The sequence below is a fragment of the Heliangelus exortis genome, chromosome 2 (genome assembly GCF_036169615.1).
Source record: "Heliangelus exortis chromosome 2, bHelExo1.hap1, whole genome shotgun sequence".
In the NCBI taxonomy this organism is placed as follows: Eukaryota; Metazoa; Chordata; class Aves; order Apodiformes; family Trochilidae; genus Heliangelus; species Heliangelus exortis.
This window is the reverse complement of record NC_092423.1, coordinates 138,896,070-138,916,223: the sequence shown is the minus strand read 5'-3', so window position 1 is coordinate 138,916,223 and position 20,154 is coordinate 138,896,070. Positions and strand designations below refer to the sequence as shown.

Genomic DNA, 20,154 nt, shown 5'->3' with positions numbered 1-20,154 from the left:
AGCATAATTGAGCTAGCATCTTCCTGGCACGATGCTTGTACCTGAGCATATAGGTTGTGGACACCTGTGCTCAGGTAAAATGACTTCTGGTTCTCAAAAAACACCTGGATGCCCATCTTCAGAGAAAGGTAACAGATCAAAAAAATCTGCAGCCATGCCATCAGAGGTCATGATTCCTCTTGATACTGAGCATTACATGACAGTGATGAAAAGTAGCATCATAAATGTGACAGCTGCTGCAAGAGATGCTATGTGGATGCTGGATGGCAACAAGGAAATAAATGAGTGATAAAAGACTCTGTAAATACCTTTGCCTGAATAAAATGAAGGTATTGGTGCAGCAGTTGCCCCAGGATGGATGGAAGCAGCAATAGCCACATGGACACCCAGCCCTGTGACCAAGTGCTGTCCCCAGGGGGGAGAAGAGCCTTCAAACAACTTCCTCACCTTTCAGTCTCATGTAAATAGATAGGCTGGGCCCAGTGCTGCTCTTCTCAGAAGCCTACTAGGGGAACCTCTTTAGAAAAATGCAGGGTGTCTACTCAGCTTCAGGGGGGACCATGATTCTCTGGGATTACCCCATTTTCCATAATTTTCAAGGAAAATGTACCAAAGCCTGGAAGACAACAAGCACCAAAGCCTGCAACAGCAGTATGCTCCCAGCATATCATTTAAATAAATCAGTTTCCGGAGAGACAAAAGACAACAAAAAACTCCCTGTGGTGCCTGACAGTTCATGCTAAAGAGGATGCTGAAAAAAAAACCCCTCACAACAAAACATATTTGCTTTAGAGGTGGGAGGCGGGTACAGGGGTGGGGAACACGTCTCTTGAAAAACACTTCAGGCCAGAACCATCAGGACTTTCCTTTATTTCATGCGAGAGTGAATCAGCAGTGCTCTTCCAGCCTGGCAGCAAAGCTTGGAGATGCTGGTGCTGTCTGCTTTGTACCGGCTCCCCCCGGCAGGAGAGGATGGAAAACCTCCCCACATTGCTTCCCAGGGCCACCCTCTCCAGCACTCTTAGAAATCCAACAAAACTTACTACCTCCAACTGTTTACTCATGGATTTTCTTCTTCCAAATAAGATTTAAAAAAAAAAAACACAAACGCAACCCCCTAGTATTTTTCCACTTCTGCTGAGTGAAGTGTAACTTAAAGTAACTGAAACTAATATGCATGAAATTTGCTTTAGAGTTACAAAAAAGTGAGAAAAAGAAACATTGGAGGTGAAGGAAGGGGCACAGAGCTCTTAAGAAATACCAGTATTTTACTGAACCTCTCTGAGGGTGAGTTTAGCAGTGGCACAGAAACTTCTTTTGTTTTTTGGGGCTGCTATTTTTAAATTAACCCCTAAACAACAAGATTCCACTTAAAAGAAACACATTTTTCCCTATACTGTTTTGCTCACAGGACTTCTTGCTTCGCTCACCAGACTAGAGGTTAAATAATGCTGAACCTGAGGCTTCCTTACGTATTGTCACTAGCTCAAAAAACAAGTGAGAAAACCTCATTGGTTTCGGAGGATTTTTTTGTTTGTTTTGTTTTGTTTTGTTTTGTTTTAAGCTATACCGAGTCAAATATGCAGTTTTAACACTTACTAGAAAACTGTGGGAAAAACACACAATTAACAACAAGAAAAGAAAACCCAAATTCCACTGGTAACTTTAAGTTGCAGGTTTAAAAAAAAATTTAGTATTTAAGAGGGGAAATACAGTCAGGGCATGAAGAACGGGAGAAAGAGAGAGGAAGAAAACTAAGATTTTGGATCTACAATGAGGCACAGAAACCAGTGCAAGAAATTCCTGTTCCACCCCTCCCACTGCTCTCATGAAGTTTATAATCCCCTGTTGGTGCCAGCTGGGACCACACTGCAGATCACATCACCAATACACTACAACTTAAAAAAAAAAAAAAAAATCCTTATCTATCTCACTTAAGAAAGGAGGGATTGAAGCAGAAAGCTGCTTCTCACTGAGATTGTTTCTGTGCAAACCCACAGCTAAGGAGACAGTGGAGTAAAATACAAAGGAATTTTGTTTTTCAGCTTTGTCAGATTTTTCCAGGAGACAAGGTGATTTTCAGGTTGTGGAGGAAACTCTCAAGTAAACTCAACTATATCACGGTCAGATAACACTGGTTGGGAGGGAACTCTGTGACATGCACAAAGCCACTTGAGTTTGGACTAGGATGTGCCTGCTCCTGTGGCCCGGAGCCTCCAAGCTTCTGCTGGGAGAACTGAGCTTAACTTGGGTTTAACTCAGGCAGTAAAAAGTTTCCCAGAGAGGAGGGGTGATGTGCAGACATCATGAGCTGAACAAGCACACAACAGCAGATATCTCTGCATGGGAACATCTCCTGTCAGGTCTGTACCACTACTGCTTTCCATGCAGTTGTACCAGCCCAGGGCAGGACATGTCACTGATGCAGCTGTGCTGGCAAAACCCACAAGCACAAAAGCTGTTACAGCAGCAAAAGAGGAGTTTTAAAATAATGCAGCTAAATAAAGGTTATCAAACTCACCACACAGAGTTGGAAGGATAAGCCCACAACCAGCAAATTAACCCAGGGAGCAAGTTCTTGGCATGGTCATTGAGACGCTGACTCCACCAAAGTGCTCGAGCACTCCTAAGCTCTGGGTACCCTGTGTAAAGAGATATTAAGTGGTCTGAAATATGTATGTGCTCACTTTGTACCAAGGCCTTCAGTGATGGGACAAGGGGCAATGGTTTTAAACCAAACAGAGGCAGTTTTAGATTGGTCAGGAAGAAATTTTTTACAGTGAGGGATGCGAGACACTGGAATGGGTTGCCCAGCAAAATTATAGATGCCCCATCATTAGAAGTGTTCAAGGTCAGGTTGCAGGGGACTTTGAGCAACATGATCTAGTGAATGATGTCACTGCCTATAGCAAGACATTTGGACTGGGTGATCCTAAAAGGTGTTTTCCATTGAGTAATTCTATAGTTCTACGATCTTCTGGATATGGGGTTGCCCTTCTAACCAGAGCACCTGGGGCTGGGCAGCCAGAGGGTTTCCCCTGGCTGTGAGACAAAGTGGCAGCACAGGATGGAGAAGATCTTCATCAATTCAGAGCTTGTGAAAAGTGTAGATGGCAACTGAGCTGAAGGGTGAGCCTATGTATATATGTAGCTTATGATGGAGAGGCATTTGCAAATTCCTCCCAAAATACCTGCAAAAGTTAATCTGAGGGACAAGCTAGTGGTGAGCAGGATTTGTTTTGCTACATAAGTTCCCCACCAGAGAATCTCCCCAGAGGCCACAACCTGGAGAAGATATAAACCCTCGATGTAACTGGGGAGGCTCATTGCTGGAGGGACACTGAATTCCTTGCACGTGCCCTGCTTTCACCACCCAGCACATAACCTGCACACTGGGCCAGTTCACAAAAGGTTGTGAAATCTCTCACTGAAATCTCCCTGCTCCACTCCTGATGTATGATTTCTAACCACAGAGGAATTACAGGTCACCTCTTTCCCCATTTGCTTCCCGACCCTTCCTCCCTTCTCCATCAGCCCTCCAGATGGCCAATGCTCCCCTCTGCCAAGTGCCAACACCACCATTCCCACTGCCAGCCCTGCTTGGAGCATCACTGCAGGCAGCTTGGGCACATGCCCTCACATCCTCCAGTTCAAGAGAGGCATCTGCCACAGGGGAGGTGACACAATAACCCATGTCCTCAGCTACCAGAATAAACTTTCCAGAAGGACTTAACAAAGTCCCCTCCTGGTTACCGATACCAAAACCTGCTCTGCTTGTCTGTGTCATTCTCCATCCATTCACTTATAAAAACCAGACTTTGTACTGGTTGTTTCGTACTAAATACACAAAATAATTTTGCACATCTCCTTGAATAACTCTGTATCACTCAATTTGACTGGATCTCACAGTTATACCATCAGACTCACAATACTGTCCATTTTTTGTTAAACTCATTATACAGAAAATCAGTTTTAACTTCAGCTTTTACTTTAGGAAAAGGTTTTGGGTCACATGGTACTGAGAAAAGCTCATCAAGAGCATCATCTTAAATCCAGACTCCTGGAATTTCTTGCAACAATCCAAAGTGCATTATTTTAAAAACAAAACAGTATCTCAAACTCCACTTCTGATTTGCAGACACAGCAGTTTTGGGGAAGGAGGGCTGGGCTGCTGATTTCTGAACTGCCTCTGGATGGCAAGGCTGGAATTAGGCTCTCTCCCCTTCATCTTGCAAAGGCTCAGTTCACTTCTTTCCCATTTTGCTACACCTCTGCAAATCACACTCTCAAAAGCATTTGTAATGTTCTGGAAATCAACAGCTCTTCTGGCTTTTGCAGAAAAAAGACAAATTTACTGGTACTCCAGGACTACACTGGATCATGACAACCTTTAAACTTCAGACCTGCCTATTTTTGAAGTCGATAAAATAAACTAAAATCACAAATAGTATTTCCACCTGATGAGACACATGTAAACACACCTTGACATTAGACCAACCATTACTCAAACAGCTTTAACTTAAAATCTTTTAAGATTAGTTTAATGCCTGTTTTTATTACTTACTTTCAATAAAAGCAGATACCATCATACAGATACACAAGTTGCAACATTCAGTTTGCAACAACTTTTAGTGAAAGAACACACTTGCTGAATTATAATCACACTTGAAAGTCAAAACTACCATTACACTCTCTCCACACAAAAAGCAGATGCAGCTTTACTACAGCATGGCAGCCATGCTAAAATCTCAAGGAATTCAGTTGTGACAGTGTCATTTCTAAATAAATTCTAGGAAAAATACTATTTTGATTTATTTTCATTCCTTAAGTTGACACACAGGAAAATAATTTAGACATGGATCAAAACATCTCAACCAGAAGAGACTCCAAGTAATATCACTGAGGACCACCTGAGTTAGAGCAAAGATAAATGGAATAAAACCCAAGGATGTTGGGTTTTATGCAAAACCAGTGATTTCATGCCTGGCATTAAAAATCTTCATCATGTATGAAGATGAGCAAAACCTGCTGTGTTCTCCTTCCAGCCTGCAGCAGTTTGAAACTAACCTAGAAATCTAAAAAGAAGCAAGTAACTTTGCTATATTTAATGCTACTTTTATTTATTTTTTTTACTTTTAATAAAAACATAACACAACTCTAACAAAAGAGAATCAAAACTTAAATGGATTATTGATTTTACAGCCACTGTCGAAAAACTATGGATTGTAACTAGGGTAAAAAGGAAAAAAAAGTGGTATTTTGAGAGAAAGAACACTGCACACTTTGGGGATCACACTGCCTTCAAGCACCACCAGCAGAGATATCTTGTGGGATGAAACTCTGCAGGTGAACTTTTGGGGTGGGGAGGCAGGAAAAATGTCACTTTATGAAGGTGAGCATTCACATGGTAACTGAGATATGTGCATCTGTAAGCACTTTCCAGCACTAAGTTCATCACAGGTACAAGAGGAGAGGATGAACTGGAGCCAGCTCCAGGCCATTCATTTCTGCAGGAGGTGCTGCAGAAGCCTGGAAGGGGATAAACAGGCACACGACTGCTGGGCTAAAATAAGGACCAGCCAACGACTTTAAAAATGCACGGACTTTTTAGCATTTATATTCTTCCAGATTGCTGGCCAGAACCTTGCTTTCCCTGACCTGGAGAGCAATTTGCAATTCTGTGTTTCAAAGAGCTGCCGAGTTCATGCAACAGACCGAAGCCACATCTACATTAGAAAGGCTTCACCAGGACAGGAATATATGACACTGGCAAAGCAATTCGGTCACAGATACCTCTTAAGCAACAAAATTCCTCCTCTACTGGTCTAATAAAACCATGTCAGCTCACAGCCGTGTTACCTCACATGCCATTCCCCAGTAAGGCAACATGTAAGAGGCTCCTGCAAGAGACACAGACCCCTGCTACTCACACCTGTGCCTGCACAACTACCCCAACCCCAGCCAGGAGGAACAAACCTTGCACAAAGTTTAATCTGTAGGGGTTTTCCCCCCCCCACCCCCCCCAAAAAAAAAGAGAGAAAAAAGACAACTCATTGACTAGCTACTATTTGTAGATGAGCTGGATAATGAAGCAGAGAGTAGCAATGATCATTTGCTCTAAAAGACTTATGTTAAGATTTTTGATATTTTAGTTCTCAGCCCAAATTTGGAAAGGGGTTACAATGGGGTGGCCATCACTGTTCCACTAAAGGGTGTGCTAAAATTCCTTCCTGAACTATGCCTGTGCATATGAATCTAGGTGGGACAAAACAAGTAAGACAAACCAGTTTTGCCTAGGTGCCAGATTTACACTGGAACCCCAGCACTGTTGACAGAGATCCCCACTGCTACCAGAGGCGCAGCTTCCCAAGGCACTGCACATTCCATCACCCTTGTCTGATGCTCCTGGAGCTGCGACCTTGGTACCGAGTTGGCTGGAGGTGCTGACACCCAGCAATCCTTATCATCAAGCCACCTTCACAACCAGCAGTAGTCCTCCTCTTTGCTCCTATTCCCATTCCTCTCGATGCTTTTGTCCTTTCTGCCTTCCACCTTCTGACCAAAAACTTCCAGGGTTCCCTTGCACGGCAGGGCCCTTGCAAAATCCCTTGACTTCAGAAGGAGCACCTGCCCCGAGAGGATGGGGAGCCTCCATCAGAGAGGTGCCTGGGGAACCCATGACAGGAGGAAACCGAGGCCATGCCCCCTGTCAGGCTCTCTCCCCACAGAGGGATTCCCAGGCGCAAAGTGAACAAAAGGTCTCAAGGAAAAGATGGGCAGAGCAACACCCCAAAGTCAGACAAGCACATCCCAACTCCACTTCCGCACTTCCAAGTTGTATTTCTAGCAAAGAGGGGAGAAAAATCAGAGTCTTTTGCTGTCTCCCTTATCTCAGAGGGACAGAGAGAAGAAAAAGGGGGAAGAAAAAAAAAAAGAAAAGAAAAAAGAGTTATGTGATGGCTCTGGAAACAAACTAAAACAAAAGGGAGTCACCCCTCTTAAAAAACAAAACAAAAAACAAAACAAAACCCTGGGTGCAACATGCCAATGCTGAGTTTCCCCAAACCGCCCCATCCCAGGGAAAATAAAATGCCAGAGGAGGGCAGAGACTTTCGCAGAGGCCGAGGTGGGGATGGAGTGGGGAGCCCGGCTCTGCCCCGCCGCGGTTCCGCCTCGGTGCCACCCGCTCCGCCGCTCTCCGCAGGTACCGGCTGCAGCGGGACAAGAGCCAGAGAGCCTCCGCGATACGGACACGGAGCCACGGGGTGCGAGGGGGGAGGACAAGGATGGGAGGGCAGAGAGGAAAATAAAATAAAATAAAAAATTAAAGCAGAAACAACAGCTGCCAAGTCCGGCCGTGGGCGCGGAGCCACGCGTGGCGGCTGCCGCCGGGCCTCCCCCGCGTCCGCAGCACCCCGGGGCGGCTGCTCCCCCCCCCCTCCCCTCCCCCGCCCCTCCCTGGAAACCGGCGGCTGCTTTTTAAAGCCCGCACTGACAAAATCGCCCTGCTCGCCTCTACGTAACGCCCTGTCGAAAGCGGACGCCATATTTTGTGTTGCTGATGTCGACATAGACAAACGTAGACATGTTTTTTCCTTCCCCCCCCCCTCCTTCCTCCTCCTCCTCCTGCTTTCTCCCCTTCACCCAAACTTGCCATCGCGAGGCGGCGGGGAGGAGGACCGGGGTGGAGGGAAGGAGGCTGCACGGTGAAAATTAAAAATATACCTAAAAAGATTAAAAGCCCACCCCGAACAACCCTCCCCGCTACCAACCCCCGGCGGTCTCCCCCCCCCCCCAACCTCCCCTTTCCTCCCCCGCCCCCACCCCTCGGCCCCCGCCGGAGTCCCGGGAACCGGACAGTTTTCGCAGGAGGAAAAGTTGGGTGCGAGCGGCCGGGGCGGCAGCGCCGGCGAGTGCCCGTGTGGAAGGAGGGGGAGGATGGGGGGAGCGCCGGGACTGGGGGGAACACGGGGACGGGGAGAACCGCCTGGGAAGTTTCCTACCTGCGCCCAGGGCGGCGGCACCGACTGTCCCGGGCGCGGCGGTACCGGGGCTCCGCGTGCTGCTCCGCGCCGCTCCGTGGGACCCCGCGCCCCCCGCCCCCGCCGCGCCGGCCCGCGGGGAAACACGCGCGCACCGCCACGCGCGCACGCACGCAGACGGCGCCCGGCCCCGCCGCGGAAAAAAAAGGGGGAGAGAAAAAAAAGGAAAAAAAAAAAAAAGGAAAAAAAAAAAAGGAAAAAAAAAAGGAAAAAAAAAAAAAGAGCCCTCGATCGGTGGGGATCTACGCCAAAACCCACATGATCTCTGACGTCAGCGTGCGTATTTGCATACGATACCACCGCCGGCGCGGCCGCCGGGGTCCCTCGGCGCGGCGGAAAGTTGCGAACGGGGCCGTGCCCCCACAACCCCCCGCCCGGCTCCGGCCCCTCCTCCTTCGGCTCGGCCCCACCAGTTTTCCACGCACCCCCCCCGGTCCCGCATCCCCCCTCCCCCCCCCCGCACTCCCCTGCCAGAGCGTGGGCTCCGCCGGGCTCTCCACAGCCCATGTGGTGACACCGGCTGCCCGTGCCTGGCCCGGCCGGTGCCGCCGCCCGGTACTCCGCCGCTTCCCTCCGTGACCCCGTCCCGCTCCACGAACGGAACCACACGGACCCCCCTCCGCGGTCCTCCGAGCGGAGCCGGGGCTGGCAGCTGGAGAAGCCCCCTCGGAATCGGGCTGTACGATCAGTGGCGACACCGGGGAGTATGGACCCTCCCTCGGTTCTCGACAGCGTGGTCTGGAGCTTCCCCTGTGGGGGTGGCAGAATCTGGACCCTGCTTACATGACTTGGGGACGGGACCCCCGTTTTAGCATCTCGTGGATGGAGCCTCCGCTATAGGAACGGCGGGGTTAGACCCCCGTTGCAAGGACGGCGGGGGCTGGACCCCCGCTATAGGGAAGACAGCGGGATGCTGAGGGGCTGGGTGAGGCTGCACCCCTTCCTCAGGAGCGGGGCAGGTTACCTGCGGAGGTGGGAGGCACCATTTCATCCTCGGCTTGTGACGGAGATTTTCCAAGCAACCCGAATTTGGGTGGACTTCAGGCGATGGTTGTTTCTTGCTTCGCAGAAGGTGGTGTGTATTTCCAAGGGATGCTGCAATTTCTGCTCCTGTGCAGCATCGCAGGAATACTTTCCCTGGTTTAAAACTGTCGCTGAACTCTTGTGCCTCTTTGCCTTTCTTTCAAAGAGATGTAGATGGAGAGGACCCAGGCTACTTTCTGTTAACTTCAATGAATGAATTAAAAGAAATAATTTACCGATTGTATCTTGCTACTAGATAGCAGATCTTCCAACAAGACCAGGCTAATAGGACTTACGAGTAGCATAATCTCACTCTAACTTCAGGGCTCTGCTATCTGCGATGCGGTATCTCTGATTAGGTCGCATCAAGTCAATATTTGAATTGTATACTTAAAGCTCCAAAGACTGCCCCGTACAGCCAGCGCTGTGCAGGGAGTCAGAGCCCGGCTGCAGTCCCTGTCCCAGCCTGAGGAGCTTCCTCGGGCGATGTTCTTGTTTCCCTTCCCCTTGCAGGGCTGGGGACTTGTGTTAGAGTGGCTTGTGTTAGAGTGTCAGAAGAGGATCTCCAAGTTATTGCAACTGAATAATCGCGGCAGAACGTAAATATGTCAAAGCAGTGTCAAGAGATTTCTTTGCAGGGATACCCTTATCTGAGTAGGCGTGTTTTCTGACTGCCTGATTGAGCACAGTCTCTGCAAGTATTTGATAACAGGATGGATTCCTTCCTCTTTGCCACCAGCTCGGAGATCTCTGCTGACTTTCTCAATTGTAGCTGTTAGGGAGGGATGAGCATGGGCATCCTCTCCACACTTGCTGGGGGCACGGAAGATGACCATTAGAACTTGATGATGCTCACTGAAGTCTAGTTTTCCTCCTTAAGGATGTGGGGGTTTTGTTTGTTTTCCAAATGAAAATTCCCTTTTTTATATAAATACTGCTGAATAAATTTTGTTTGACGCTTCAGGAAATGTTTCTGAATTTTGAACGCCTAGGGAACAAAACAAAACAAAACAATGCCAATTTTTAAATAAGACTTCTATGCTATGAATAGAAAATATTTTTGAAAGTGCAGACCACTGGAAAAGCAGGTGAAAACTCATCTGCTTGCTCTTTTCCTAATTAACACTCGCTTTTAGGCCTCTTTAACTTTTTTTGAATTGCCAAATCCAAAGGGTCTTTGATTGATTGGGTGATACAGAGGGCTAATACTGCCTTTCAAGTGCAAAAAGGAGCCATCAATTGGAGCCGGGCCCGGGGTTTCAGACTTTACGCCTGGGTTGTAACAAAGACAGTTCTAACCTGAGGTCACAGCGATCCCTGCCCCAAGTAAAGCCCCCACTGGGGCTCATCTGCCTTTCCCCAACCCTTGGATGATGTCTCTCTCAAATTAGGCACTGAAAGGTCATTAAAAATTGAGCAGTATTTGATGTGAGGAGGATGTGGTTTTAAAAGTGTAGCAGTTGCTATTGCCATTCTAAATGAAAGATGTAAGGACAGCTTTGTGAGCACTGTGTGTTCAATGTTAATGCTAGAGAAGCTGTTTCAGACCATGTAGGTAAGTCTAAGGATACCTGTTCAGGTGTCACTTTGCATTTTCCCACATTGAAGTTTAAAATACAGCGCATAGAGATCTGTCCTGTGAATGTTTTCCAGTTTGCTTGTCAGATTCCTCCTCCATTTGAATCTTGAGCAGTGGGACCAACACACTGTGTGACATCTCTACCCAGATGTAGTCTTTTAGGAAGCTTACAGTTAGTCAGTTAGCTCTGACTGTCAAATTTAATTGAAGTTAACTAAAGGGATCAAAAATTTACTGAGGAATGAGAGAACAGCACTTATAATTAAGACTTGATAATTGCAAAAGCCTTGGTTTCTTGGGAAATCATGCCCCTCCCAAATTATCAATCATGGATGCAATGTGAACACTCTAGCTAAGTTTAGGTATCTAACTAATTCATAGAAACATAACATTAAAATACTGCAGGGCAACATAACAAAATGGAAATTACTTTTTACAGAACATGCAAAAAGAAAATTTGCAATTTGAAATTTCTTTTACATAAGGCCTCTCGTCTCAATTAACAGCACAATGGAATCCACAGTGATTACAAAGCACAGTGAGCATTCATGCACAATTTCCCTGGAAAGTGAGGGCAGAGCACTTGCTTACTTTAAACCCAGTGTCCTCTCTGCTTCCCGTGTGCACTTTCTCTAGATTTAAAGTGACATCTGCTCCATAAAGTTGCAAACTCGCCTGTGAAATAGTGCCTAGGTCAAAGGTAATGAACTATGTAGTAATATGCATATATACTTTTTTTATGGTGAGGAGATGAGTGTCTGACATGTGTATGGTCACTTGTATTTCAGACTTTTTCATTTTAGTGGTTTCTTTCTGACTGTTTAATCCTGTGAAATTGCAGGCTTAGTCAGCATTACAGATCTAATTCCCTCTGTTGGAGGTGCAGCTATGAATTTCACTGTGAAGAGACTGTGTAAATATTCTCAAAGGGAATGTGAATCCTTTAAGAGGCAAAACAGAAGCATGTAAATAACAGGACAGTCATTCTCTGCTGAGTGTGTGGCTACAAGTTGTTCATTTTAATGCTGGCCTAATGTTGTAAGACCAAGTGGAGTCTGGCTATGTGATGCAGCAGCACATGGGTGGGCTGTGAGCTTCAGGATGTGTTTGCTTCTCCAGGGCAAGGTGAACCAGTCCTAGACTGGTGGGCCAAGCTGCTGCCTGAGAGCTGGTTTTGAGAAAAACCAGCTTCAGCTTCAATTGCTAATTTTACACCTTGCTCCTAGCTCTGCTTCCACCTTGTTCTTCTGACTCATACAGACATGGCAATTCCCCTGCTCCCACTTTGTGTGTTTAATGACAGCACAGTAGTAGAGTCAGGCTTTATGTGCAGTCAGCAGTAGAAATTAAGGTAAAAAATATTTAGAAAGAAATCAGCAGATAAATGCTGTTATATTTTTTTCCTCTCTTGTGGACAACTTTGTCCTAAGGAAGTGGTGCTTGGCTGGTGGTCAGCACACATTGTGCAAAGGAGTGGCTGAGAAACAAAGCTTTTAAATCTCCTGCATTAGCCACTCACTCCTCTATTTTGGTGGTTTGGTTTTTCTTCATCCTAGCAAAACTACTCCTCAAATCAAGCTTTCTCCTTTTCTAAAATGCTTTGTTGATCCTGTCAGCATTCTCAGTCACTGGGGTGTGCAAATGCAAGCTGAGGTAGTGAGCACTGATCGGATGCGTTGTCTGCAGAATGAGATGTTAATATAAATGCGCAGGAGAGCCAAGCAATATCAAGGTCTGATCCAATTATAAGGGCTGACCTTATGATTTGTAGTGCCCTTAAGCTGAGGGAAGCTGTCAGAAAGCAAGATGCCTCCCCTTCAGGATGCAGGGCTGATGGTGGAGATTAGTTGCTAAGCTTGAATGGAGAGAATCCCCTGAACATTACCTCCCTAAGCATTTGCACTCCTTGCTTGAGCTTAAGATGGGTCCTGGCAAGAGGCACGCAGGCATCTGTCTTTTTCTGTTTCAAAAACTCCAGGAGAGCTGATCACTTATCACGGGAACCATCTGGCTCATTCTTAGAGAGATCAACAGTTAGTCACTGAACGAACAAGGAACATGCTGCATTGAAGTCTGCTCCCCCCATTAAATATGAGGACTCAGCCCAAGGTCCCTGAAACACGGCGTGTGGTGCCTGCTGCAGGCAGAGGGAAGAGACATTTAATACTGACTTGAGGATGCTGAGCTCCTGTGATGTGGAAGAGAGCTGCTGTGGTCAGCTGGAGGACACTGGCATCTCTGCAACAAGCTGTGGTGGCCATGGGGACAGGGAGTCGAGGTTCTGCTTCCTCAAGGTCACCTCTGTTGGGGATAGAGGAGACTCAGGGGGCAGCAGGGCTGCACCATGGCCATCTGGAAAGCTTGATGCTGCTTTGCCTCCATTGTCAGTTGTTGATGTCAGTTCCCAAGTGCAGGGGTAATAGGTGGGACTGGGTTATTGCTCTGTGAAAGAGATGCTGAAGATGAAGGGCAAGACTGGATCAGGCTACCGTGTGGGTCAGTGATGTGGAGCTCTGAGAATTAGGGAGCAAGAGGTTACACACTTCACTTGGGGGAGTAACAGCCCCCCAGGGCAAACACCCCCAGGTGCAGGGGCAAAAAACATCTGTGTGACTTTTGGGGTCCTAACCTGCTGTATTAAAAAAGAGCCGTAGAAGTACCTAAGGCAGCTCCATGCTAAAAACTTCTGAAGCCAGAACACTACACTTCCCCTTACAGTGGGCAGTCTGTGTTTTAAAAAAAAACAGAGGCACCCTGCTCCTGCCCTCTGTCACTCCTGTCTGCCCATTGGGAAGGGTGGCTGGCCCAGCTCCGGAGTACTTTGAAATTCACTGGTGTGCAGGGGGCCCTTGCTTACCCCCTGCTGCTCGGGGACTCCTGCTGACTTTTTGGACTCATCACCAACCCCAAGGGCTGGGTGAACTTGGAGAAGCAGCTCAGCCATCCTTTCCATCAGATCCCATGTGAATCCCATAACCTCTGCTGCAAGAGGCAGTTTAGGGATTTTTTCTTTTCTTTTTAATGCCTTTTTCTATTGCTCTTGCTAATTACTAAAGCAATTTTTAAAATTTAAATGAGGGCTTCCTCCCTCACAGCCCATCTGCTGTGAAATCATAGCGCACATCCTTTGTGACAGTTCAAGCATTGCCATGGCAACGTGCTGTGATGTGATCAACCCTGAGTTATGACCTCACTGTGGGACTGGGCAGACAAGGCTGCTTTGGCAGGAGGAATAAAAGCAGCTTCTGTATTAACAGAAGTGGGATCTCTGCTACAAGCTGATGGGATTTGTCCTGGAGCAGACAGGCCAAAGCCTTCCCCAGAGCTTTTTACAAGATTTGAAGTGCTAGGGCTGGGGGGGCATTCAGTTGAGAAATCATGTTTGCTCTCCTTAGAGAAAGTTGTTTTGTTGAGAAGCCTTTTCTACCAGTTTATGGCATTAATTCAATAGAAACCCTTGGAATTTTTAAGACTTTTTCATTTTTTTCCCTTCTGTGTACCTACATTCTGTGGGGCTGTGTACATATAGCCCCAGGTCTTGGAAGTCATTAGTAGAATGAAAAATAAGTGCAGATTTTATTAGTGATTGAAAGTGCTGGAGTCAAAACTCTCCTTCCTGTTTGGGGGCAGGTTTGGCAGGGCTACTGGCAATGCATACTTCACCTGTGCTCCCCTGTGGCTTTGCTCCATCCAGAAGATAACAGGGCTGGAGCTGAGTTGTTTGGCTTTCCAAGGCATTCATCTCTCAGCTCCCTGCTGAGCCTGGTGTGAAAGATGACAACTGTCTCAAGCCTTTGTGGACAACTGGAGTGGATTAGTGGCCAAAGACCTCCCAGAAGGTGTCATACCCAGTGGTATTCATTTCCAATTAACCAAAGACCTGATTCAGAGCCCTTGGTTCAAAGTAGAGATTTTTTTTCTTTCTTTTCTTTTTTTTGGGTGTGATTTCTGTAGGTTTTGGATCAGATTTTAACATCAAGCTGAGCCTGCTCTTCCAGGAAGCTATTTGCACGTGTAACAAATTCACAGAGACATCTTGTATATTTATCTGTACTTTAGTGTGTATTTCAGAATGTGTCTTTATCTGTCCCTTAGATTAGAATATAGCATCTCTGGATTGGTGGTGCAAGCAGAATTGATGAGGATATTTGAGAAAAACCTAGAGGGGTTGGTGGTACAATCTGCCACCTCCCTGGGGATCTGGAAAGTTAACAGGCAGCCTAGTTCAGCTATTTTATTTGTTGCTGAATAGACATGGTGGTATTTATGAGGATTTAAATTACATGTACCTATTAAGTGATATGTATTAACAAAGCTGAGGGGTGCTTTGGGAAGGGAAGAAGAGAATCTGTGAAAATCGATACAGTTCCTCAAGTCACACGCTGTGCAGAAAAGTACTGGACTTCCATAGTACTAGATTTTCAAGTGTTAAGAAATTGTAAGGACTTCTATATGATGGTAAGGTCTAGGGGACCACAGCAGGTCTGCTCTGCTGAGGTCTGTAGAGTGACAGAAGGCCATGCAGCCCTTAGATGCCATAGGTTCCTCTGTCCCTTATGGTGGAACTGGTGCATAAGACTGAGAGTCCTTACACATCTGTTCCTTTTCTCTCCCTTTCTGAATGTGTAAAATATGTACAGCCCCAGTGTATTACTAATTAGGCCATTTCATCTTATAGAGATCACTCTGTGCTTTATCAGTTGAACAGGATAGATGGCAAATGGCTGCTTCAGCTTTGTCTTTAAGCCGTTTTGGAGAGCTGAACTTGAAGACCTCCATAATTTTTTAGCTCACAACTAAAGGGGAAAAGAAAGGAATCAAGTACAATGGTTTCTCTCTCCAAAATTGGCTTTTAAAATTCTCCCTGTCTCAACCTTTTATGCTGTCTCACAGCCACCAGCATGTTTTTTACAGCTGAGCTATGCTCCAACCCCAGAAAATGCAGCACAGCCCCTGAACTATTGAAGTGCAAATTGCTTGACCATAATCTAGGAAGATTCAAGAGAAACAGGTCAAATGTTACACTAAACACTTATGGCAACATATTTCAACCACAGAAGGATAGAAGCATGTTTACCTTGGGCAGGTTTAACGTGAGAAGATTAAAATAATCTCTTTTCTGATGGTGCGTGCAATTGGTTTATTGGTCTTTGGCTGTGCATTCTCAAAAATAACAATGCTTCTGTGGCTCCATCCATACCTGAGTCTCCAGCTGCTTATAAGAATACCTTGGTAAGCTCTACAGTACACCCATATTCTCAGCACCTATGATTATCCAAATTTTCCAGTGGGAAACTGGACCTTGGGTAAAGTGGAACTCAACTGGAAATTTGTCACTCTGGCCATGGGCCAAATTATTTCAGAAAAATCAAAACCAGCATGGGGGGTTTTGTGACATTTGCTGATTCCATGAAAAGAACCCCAGGCACAGCCAAATCCCCTGACTCTAAACGTTCTGGTATAGCCATGCCACCCATCCTTCTCCCCATCACTGACCCCAGCAGGAGGGCTCGGTTCCACCCGCTGTGCCTAGAAGAAAATACTTCTAAGGCTGCCCTGGATCTCAGCAGTGGCAGTAGGAATTTTCCTTCTTTCACAGAAAAGTGTAGGCACGCCACTATCAGAAATATAAAAGCATTATCACAGAGCTCACAGAAACAAATTGGAGTCTTTTTGCTGCTAGGGCTCAGCCAAGAGTTCATATCATCTTCTCAGTAAGAGATCTGCCCTTAGGTCCTCCGAGTGCAGATTTTCCCTGTGTGCTGGGGTAGCTCTGGGATTTTTTTTGCTGCAAGGCCATTCTAGTAATAACTCCTGTAAGCTTTGGAAAACTGGATTTGCAAAGCTAGCTGCTGGAGAACATGCCAAATTATAGGTTAGGCCATGTGTGTTTACTACAATAAAGGAAAATGGTTTTTTTCCCAGTCTTGAAAAACCCAGAAAGAGATCTCTCTTAGTGCAAAATATTTTGTTGTAGTATCCACCTTAAATGTCACACTGGTTTGGTGACAAATTTGTGATGACATTTTTCCAGAGAGCTGGTTAAACTCAACTCAAGTGCTGCCTGTAAAATACAAATTTTCCTGCACTTTGCAAGTGTCTGGGCGAGAAAAACCTGAAACTATGTAAAATTTGATTAAAAAACCCCGCTCCTGTTACTTCAGCCTGTGGGTGCATTTACATTAAAAGACACAAATTAAATTTAACATCAGGCAGCCAACAATTGTGTTTCATCCAGGACTGAGCAGACAGGATGGGAACTAGGAGGTGCAATGTATGGGTGGCAATACAAGCAGAAGCTTGGAAAAGGCAGTGGGGGAACACACAAGGAGGTAACTGCTGAAGGTGTACACCTTTATAAAGGCATGGGCCTATATTTTGATGGCTGTTAAATGTAAATTAGCACCTGGTTTCAGAACTACTCTTTTCCATATTAAAACCCACAAAACTAAGGATTTCCCCTTCCTCTAAACCCTTGAATTTATGTGCAATAGGTCTTGGAAGTCAGTACTAGAATGAAAAATAAGTGCAGATTTTCTTACTGATTTCCTTGATGCCATAGAATCTGTGCAGATCTTACAGAGAAGTGCAGGGATCTACTATCAAAATAAGTCTGGAATGGGAGGTGGGAGAAGGGATGCTTTGTGTCCAGGTCCTATTCATTTTAATGAAATACATTTAAAAATAAATGCTCTTCTAAGGGTGGTGTGATGGATGCTGACTTTGATGGATAGTGATACAAATGCAGATTAATATTAATCATATCAGTATAATTTAATGAAGGATATAATGCCACCTGCTGTGTGGTGAAAACAAATTACTGCTTCCTTGGTTGTTTTTTACTAGTTCTGGAAAGAAAATGAGTGTCCCTTTAATGTCTTATCTGTGTAATTAAAGATTCACGTGTTGCAACTAAGCATAAATACTCTGTAAAATTACAAGCTGGAGAGGCCTATAAGGGTAAGCTGCCACTTCCTGGAGGGCACATCACTCATTATCTTCTGGCTGAGTTTAGTAGCAGTTTCTATTTTTTCTTTCAGGACCTGAAAGACTCATATACTTCCCTGCTTTTTGTTACAGGTACAAAAGAAATCCCCTTGGAGGCAACAATGACCTTTTATTTATAACACAGTGTCAGATAGAGACATATATTCATGTGCTTAGTGTGAGCAGGACACTTGACCAGCCCAAATTCAAGGCCGTGCTTTGCTGCTGCATCTCTTTGGTAGTTGCTGAGCCAGCACCTCTCAAGCTATGGATGCCATATGAATCCAAAGAATGAGAGAGGATGCCTTGAAGCAGGAGTCTCTGCTGGGTGCTCAGCACAAGTGGAACCAATAGGAAACATTAAAACTCAGGCAGTGGATTGGACCTTTTGCTGCTGTGGACCTTTCTGAGGATTTGGTGGGGTTTTTGGCTAATGGGTTGTTTCACAGCTCAGGATGCTCAGTCGAGCCAGAGTTCCTGTGCTGGAGCATGCTGTGTGTCCTCACTGCATCTAAAGGATGAATGACTTAGCTGCTGGGTGGCATATTACATACAGCAGACTGGCAAATGGTAGTAACAAAATAACTTTGTCCCTCAAGAAAGTTAATTGAATGAGATTTAATGTTGCTAAGAGATTTGGATTGCATCCCTCAGACTTGAGGAGATTAGGCTGCCGAGCAGGAGGCATTGCAGAGGGGCTGGCACTGTGCCAGGGAACAAAGCTTTATCAGGATGATATGTTAATACTTGTGTGTACTGTAGAACTGGAAAAAAAAAAAAAAAAAAAAAAAAAAAAAAAAAAAAGGAAAAAAGGAAAAAGGAGGGAAGGGTATCTGACTGCCTCATCTACTACTCTGGCATAGTGATTCCTTCTGAAGCTGATGGTAAAACACCAATGCTTCAGCAATAAAGATGGTGATTTCAACACAGCTTGATTGCAATGGAAAACAGATGCCTAATGCAGCCAGCCCACTGGCTGTTCAGCAAGGACTTCTTCGAAATGCAGCAGTGCTGACTCAGCTTGTTGTGGGTGGATACAAGTTCCCTCTGCCTGGGCACCAGGTTGGCTGTGCACCAGTTCACCATCATTCCAGAACTGTGGGATGATGTTAGCGTGAGACTGTGCTTGAGGTAACAAACCATGGTGACTAACTGAGGCTACAGAAAAAACCCCAATGAACCAGCTGGTAAGAAATGCAGGCAGTGGTGAGACTCCTGGTGTCCTTCATCTGACACAATACAGAGAGGGAAAATGTCAAGAATGCAGCAGTGGATCTTGCAGGGTGAGGAAGTGCTCTTCGATTTAATCTAAACTCCGCACAATTAATACATCAGAGCTGATGGCAAAGTGTATTTTTGTGAATTAATTGCTGGAGAATAACTGGAGAAAATGATGGAACAAACACTGAAGATAAGAAAAAACAGGATGGTAAGGAGGGAATTTCCTGTTTGTTTAGCTAGTGATGTGTGCCAGGGTAAGAAAAAATCTTTTCTGAGCATGATGTGTGTGACAGGTTTGAGGAGGGCCCCTGGCTCCTCCTGCCTGGACTTGATTTTCTCACCACTGGTAGCTTCTCACCTTGGAGATCTGGTGAAAGTGGATCAGAAGTGGGTAGAAACATACCTGAATGGGTGTAAAGGGTGTCACCACTCCACTACAGCTGACCTGACTCCTACCAGAAACTCCAGTGACATTTGCACACTACAAGTGTGGTCCACGTGGCAACCACATCAGTAAAGTGTAGCAGGTGGTTTTTTTCAGCAATGAAACCTGCAGCACCTGCATAGGGGATGGGAGAAAGGGGAAGACCTTGAGGTTTTGTGGTATGGAGGGCAGCACAGTTTCTACCCACAGAGCTTAGTAGTGTCAATCATGGTTGAAACACAAGAACTATAGCTCTTCTTAATTGCCAGTAGAACAAGCAGAGTCTGGGCTGTCCAGGTGATGCTTTTTTGCTCTCTTCAAACCTACTGCCTAATTTCATAAGCACTTTGCCTTGTCCCAGTGAAGCAAAATGGCAAATATCTCATTGGCTCCAGCGGAACAGGAGCTAATTCTCAGATAAAATTACACACTAGTCCTATGCACTGACTGTACTCTGAACTTACACACCCAGAAGTCACATGAAGACAACATGAGGTTATGGAAAATCTATGGCTATATCCATCTATATAAAGCATGGAAGTACAGGTTGTATGCTGTTGCAGTTTATCTTTAGAGGACCAAGGGGATGGATAAGTTTGGGGAGCCTGGTGTAACTCAGCCCAGATACAGGTTCAAGTCCAGCCTTATGGCACGTCTGTTGTCTTCACAATGTGGCTTGGATGTGTCTGCCTGGATTTTGGTAGACAAGTTTTACACCTACAAATGTTCCCTCTTTGTTGAAGCACTCCCTGACACTGGGGGGAGATGCAAGCACCTGCCTGTTGCTGTTAACATTCTCTAAAAACCCAGACTTAAGGAGAGAAGGATGCAAAATCCATCAAGCTGTTATTGGCTTTGCTGCTTATAACTGGGTGAAG

The 20,154-nt window shown here is 45.7% G+C and overlaps 1 protein-coding gene across 2 annotated transcripts in view; it reads right to left on the bottom strand.

Annotated features, from left to right (window-relative positions):
• Nucleotides 1–8,269, bottom strand: part of ZHX2 (zinc fingers and homeoboxes 2) — a 73,937-nt gene extending 65,668 nt beyond the window's left edge. The window contains exon 1 of one of the 2 annotated variants that reach the window (XM_071738297.1): nucleotides 7,988–8,269. The gene's annotated coding sequence lies outside the window, so the exon portion shown is untranslated. The remainder of the gene's footprint in view (nucleotides 1–7,987) is intronic. The other variant, XM_071738296.1, reaches the window with a different exon arrangement.
• Nucleotides 8,270–20,154: the final 11,885 nt, after the last annotated feature.